The sequence below is a fragment of the Salvelinus sp. IW2-2015 genome, unplaced genomic scaffold, assembly GCF_002910315.2.
Source record: "Salvelinus sp. IW2-2015 unplaced genomic scaffold, ASM291031v2 Un_scaffold2000, whole genome shotgun sequence".
Taxonomy (NCBI): Eukaryota; Metazoa; Chordata; class Actinopteri; order Salmoniformes; family Salmonidae; genus Salvelinus; species Salvelinus sp. IW2-2015.
In genome coordinates, this window is record NW_019943350.1 from 97250 (window position 1) to 103372 (window position 6123).

General features: G+C 50.3%; 1 pseudogene; it reads left to right on the top strand.

The window, feature by feature from the left end:
* The first annotated feature begins 1847 nt into the window (after nt 1-1847).
* LOC112072683 (cytoplasmic polyadenylation element-binding protein 4-like) overlaps nt 1848-6123 on the top strand; it is a 21965-nt pseudogene continuing 17689 nt past the window's right edge.

Sequence of the window (6123 nt, forward strand, 5' to 3'; positions counted from 1 at the left end):
AGGCTCATGAAAGAAGATTCCCAGCTCGCACATAACGTTCTGAGAACCGTATGTTTCTTAGAGCTTGGTGAGAGCTTGGTTGTTCTATGGTTATTTTGCCTACAACCTTCCCACAACTTTCTGGTGCAGGATAGTTGTTTGGCTTTGGAACGTTCTCAGCACATTTAAGGAACTTGACAAAATACTGTTTATTTTCTTGGTATTTCATTACTTTAACAGAACGTTTCCTAAAAGTTCAAACATGGTTACATTTGATTTCAATTTTGGTAATGTTCTAGGAATGTTCTAAAACTGGTTTGACATTGGGAGTGTTCTCACGTTTCACATGTGGCGCAGTGGAGTAATTCCATGGGTAGAGAACATAAGTTCAAGTCTCACTGACGCTGACGCTGTGCCACAATAAAAAATACATGTGTTTGCATGATTAATGGCTAAGCAAATTCATTTCCATGTGTCCTATCTGTGCTTGGAGTTCAAATTGTATTGGTCACATACACGTATTTAGCAGCTGTAGCAAAATGCTTGTGTTTCTAGCTCCAACAGTGCAGTAATATCTAACAATACACACAAATCTAAAGTAACGGAATTAAGAATATATAAATATTTAGGCGAGCAGTGTCAGAGCGGCATAGACTAACATACAGTAGGATAGAATACAGTATATATGAGATGAGTAATGCAAAATATGTAAACATTATTAAAGTGACTAGTGTTCCATTATTAAAGTGGTCAGTGATTTCAAGTCTATGTAGGGCAGCAGCCTCTAAGGTGCAGGGTTAGATAGCCATCACATACCTCGTGATGGCTATTTAACAGTCTGATGGCCTTGAGATAGAAGCTGTTTTTCAGTCTCTCTGTCCCAGATTTGATGCCCCTGTACTGACCTCGCCTTCTGGATGATAGCTGGGTGAACAGGCAGTGGCTCGGGTGGTTGTTGTCCTTGATTATCTTTTTGCCTTCCTGTGACATCGGGTGCTGTAGGTGTCCTGGAGGGCAGGTAGTTTGCKCCCGGTGATACGTTGGGCAGACCGCACCACCCTCTCGAGAACCCTGCGGTTGCGGGCGGTGCAGTTGCTGTACCAGGCGGTGATACAGCCCGACAGGATGCTCTCAGTTGTGCATCTGTAAAAGTTTGTGAAGGTTTTAGGTGCCAAAACAGTTAACCTATGCTAGCTGTCTTGTTGAAACATGTCCTCAGAACATTATTTTGTTACCTTCAAATATCCTACAATTTCGTTCTCAGAACATTAATGAAAACTTTCAGGGAACCATAGTAAAACGTTCTCAGAACCTCCTTGCAACCTAAAGCTGAACGTTCCCAGAATAGGCWAAATGTTCACTTCAGTTCTCAGAATGTTTAAAAAACGTTCAGTTTTACCGTCAGGAAACGTATGACTTCGTTCCCACAACCAGTAGGAAACTTCAAAGGAATCAAATGTGCTAGCTGAGTCAAGATTGGCCTCTTATCTTGCCTTTTTCTGGTGTTTAAATGTGTTTAATAAACCCGTTTAATCATAGATGAATATCACACAGAAGCCTTGACTGACTAGATTTTTAAATGCAGGGAGTACTGAATGTATAAAATACATCTAGTTTGAATTTTGTGCATTATTTGCCTGCATGTGTAACTCCACCCATGAATTTCTCAACATCCTTATTTGGGCTGAGAACGTCTTGAACGCAGTGCCATTTCATTGAAAAGGCGTGAGATGGGTGTGGTTTACCCACACATATCCAATTAAACGCCATTCATCTGTGGAAAGGGGCGAGGCCGCAGAGGGAAACCCTTGCAGTCTGTGAGTGGGAGTTGGAGGAGGAGGGGGCGGGGTTATGAGTCGGAAGTGTCTCCCTACTGGCCCAGCTGTCATCGACTAGAAGAGACCATTCGTACCGGTTGACTTGGAAATGCAGAAAATTGAAAAAAAGCTGAAATATGGCAACATCTAGGAACCATAAGGACATGACGACAATTTAGAGGTACATAATGCACGATATAGAATCCGTTTCAGAAATGTAATGTCGTACCAGAGAAATGCACTCAGGTTTATACCCGTAGTTTAGAATTGCACAAAAATTATGACGACAACGATTGGTGCTAAGCTATGACATTGAACACACAGGACACGAAACCGACGAGGTCGTTTAAAGATACACACACCATTTAATACCAATATCACCGCAGTGATATCACCCGTGTATCGCTGTCGGTGGAATTTTCGGATACATTGTTTAATTTGTCATCGACATTTTTGCCTATCTGCTTATATTGCTCGTTAGATCGGCTACAATGTATCTACTGTAGTAGCTTGTCGGCTATTACCCTAGCCGAGCGGCTTGTATACGGGGAACTAGGCTACCCTAGATTCAGCATAGACAAGAAACGTCACCAGCATTTTCTTCTTTAACTGGTCGCGACGGAGGAGGTCATTGCAGAAAAAAATCTAGATATTCGGTAGGTGTTGGTGTATTTACCTTCATTATAACGCACCGGCATAGACACACACTACACTGCATATAGACCTCAAATAGACCAACACTGATAATCGTAATGTGTTTGATTGACAGGGCACATGGAACCCAATGCAGCAGCTGTTAGCTTGCTAGCCACATAACGACCTTTGGGAAGAGAAACGGCAACTAATAGCGTAGCCAGCCTGCCTGGTGCTATGTGCTTATACCGCAGCTAACCTACGCATGTTCACTCAGGTGTTTTCTGTTGTGGCCTGCTAGTACTACTGCTATGCTAAGTCTGTTATTTTATCATGTAGCCTTGGCCTACTGTGGCTGAGCGAGTCAATGATTTAATCTCATTGTTACATCACTAGCAGTCTGCAGTTGCAGCAAAGTCACTGCAGTTGGCAAGGCTGGTGTTGTTTTGGATGGCCTGTAGGATCAAATTGTGGAATGATAGCCTGCCTTTGTATTTATGTCCCCCCTGTCTCTCTCCCCCTCCCTCGACCCTGTCTCTCTCCTCTCGACCCTCTCCTCCTCGACCCCTCTCGACCTCTCTCAACCTCCCTCTGACCCCCCCTCCCCCGACCCGTCTCTCCCTCGACCCCTCCTCCCTTGACCCTCTGACCCCCCCCCTCCCTCGACCCCCCCCCTCCCTCGACCTGTCTCCCCCCCGACCCTGTCTCCCCCCGACCCTGTCTCCCCCCGACCCTGTCTCTTCCCCCGACCCTGTCTCTCCCCCGATCCCTGTCTCTCCAACCTCTCTCGACCCTCTCTCTCCCAACTCTCTCGACCCTGTCTCTCCCCTCCCTCGACCGCTGTCTCTCCCCCCTCCTCGACCCTGTTCTCTCCCCCCTCCCTCGACCCTGTCTCTCCCCCTCCTCGACCTGTCTCTCCCCCCTCCCTCACCCTGTCTTCTCCCCCCTCCCTACCCTGTCTCTCTCCCCCTCCCTCCACCCTGTCTCTCTCCCCTCCCTCCACCCTGTCTCTCCCCCTCCCTCCACCCTGTCTCTTCCCCCTCTCCACCCTGTCTCTCTCCCCTCCCTCCATCCCTGTCTCTCTCCCCCTCCTCCACCCTGTCTCTCTCCCTCCCTCCACCCTGTCTCTCTCCCCTCCTCCACCCTGTCTCTTCTCCCCCTCCCTCCACCCTGTCTCTCTCCCCTCCACCCTGTCTCTCTCCCTCCCTCCACCCTGTCTCTCTCCCCCTCCCTCCACCCTGTCTCTCTCCCCCTCCTCCACCCTGTCTCTCTCCCCTCCCTCCACCCTGTCTCTCTCCCCCTCCTCCCACCCTGTTCTCTCCCCCTCCCTCACCTGTCTCTCTCTCCTCCCTCCACCCTGTCTCTTCTCCCTCCCTCACCCTGTCTCTCTCTCCCTCGACCCTGTCTCTCTCCCCTCCCTCTGACCCCTGTCTCTCTCTCGACCCTGTTCCCCTCCTCCCTCCTCGACCCTCTCTCCCCTCCCTCCCTCGACCCTGTCTCCACCCCTTCCTCTGTCTCTCTCTCCCCCTCCCTCGACCCTGTCTAGTCCGCTTCTCACCGTCTCCCACTTTTTACGTCACCCACTGTTTTCCCTACATCACCTTTCCCTCTCCTTTCTTTCTCGCGCATGCCTTCACTTCTGTCCTCTCCCTCACCCCTTTCTCCCTTCAATTCCTCCCTCTCTCCTGCACTCCTCTCCTTCCCTCCCCATGTTATACAGTAGGAAATAGGCCTAGAAGACATTGAGATAAGAAGAACCAAGTTGAGGAGGAAATATCGTCTTTACCGGGATTCATAAATGGACGACTACGGCTTCGGAGTCCTGGTGAAGAATAACGGCAGTGGCAACAAGTCTGCTTTCCCCGTGAGGATCCCCCCTCACCTCCAACCCCAGCCCCCCCACCTCAATCACCCTGCAACCCCCCCAGCCCCCCTTCATTCGTCAACAGCACCTCGGCCACCAATGGAGGAGGTAGCGCCTGGCTGTTCCCCTCCGTAACACCCCACAGTACCATGCAGGATGAGATCCTTGACTCCGACAAGTCCAACGCCCTGGACCTCCAGGACCTGCAGGAGAAGGCCCAGCCGCAGGCCCTCTCCCCTGGGCAGAAGAGGGCCGGAGGTGGCCTTAGGGGAAGCTGGATGGAATCCTACCTGAGGACGGCTCCATGGAGAAGGGCTCGTTGGAGACCGGTGGAAGGAGAAGCTTAGGGGTGGGATGGACTCTCCTCCGGTGCTGGGGGGGTTTGACTACCAGGATAGCCTGGGGATGGGGACGTCCGGAGCCCAATCCTCCACCACCTCCTCCTCCTTGACCTCCTTCAACAACTGGTCCCCGACCATACCTTCCAACCCTCCCCCGTTATCGGTGAGGAACGTCGGGGTGGGTTTCTTTGGCCCGGCTGGTTCCAACGCTAACGGACCCCAGATGCTGTTCCAGAACTTCTCCCACACGCGGGCCCGGCTTCGGAGGGGCGGGGGGCAGCTTCTCCCCCCAAATCGGCCGGTCCTCCCAGCACCACCCTCCTCCCCACCATACCACCCCACACAACCAGGGGTCCCCCTCAGCACCGTCGCTCTCAGCCTCCCCCACCCTCCCCAGCCCTCCTTCCCTCCTCACCCCACCGCTCTGGAGCTTTCACCCAGCTGCCCCACCTGGCCCGGCCCAGTCCAAGCCCCCTCCCTTGGGGCAGCTACCAGAGCCTGCCCCCCCCACTTCCACCTCCTGGAGCCCGGTGGGAGGGTGGGTACGGTGGCTGGGGAGGGTCACAGGGGGTTTCGTGAGTATCGCAGGGGCCTCAATGGAGGCGTGACGGCCCTCAACTCCATCTCACCACTTAAGAAAGTCTTTCCCCAACAACCAGGTACTGAACTAGCTAGATATACTGCACACTCCCATCTAACAACCTGGTACTGAACTTAGCTAGATATACTGCACACTCCCATCTAACAACCTGCTCACTGAACTAGCTAGATATACTGCACACTCCCATCTAACAACCTGCTACTGAACTAGCTAGATATACTGCACACTCCCATCTAACAACCTGCTACTGAACTAGCTAGATATACTGCACACTCCCATCTAACAACCTGGTACTGAACTAGCTAAGATATACTGCACACTCCCATCTAACAACCAGGTACTGAACTAGCTAGATATACTGCACACTCCCATCTAACAACCTGCTACTGTTAGATGTACAGTTGAAGTCGGAAAGTTTACATACTTAGGTTGGAGTCATTAACTCGTTTTTCAACCACTCCACAAATTTCTTGTTAACAAACTATAGTTTTGACAAGTCGGTTAGGACATCTACTTTGTGCATGACACAAGTAATTTTTCCAACAATTGTTAAGACTGATTATTTAACTTATAATTCACTGTATCACAATTCCAGTGGGTCAGAAGTTTACATACAGTAAGTTGACTGTGCTTTAAACAGCTTGAAAATTCCAGAAAATGATGTCATGGCTTTAGAAGCTTCTGATAGCGTAATTGACATAATTTGAGTCAATTGGAGGTGTACCTTGGATGTATTTTCAAGGCCTACTCAAACTCAGTGCTCTTTGCTGAATATCATGGGAAATAAAAAGAAATCAGCCAAGACCTCATCAAAGAATATGGTAAGACCTCCACAAGTCTGTTCATCCTTGGGAGCAATTCCAAACGCTGAAGGTACCAGGCCTTGGA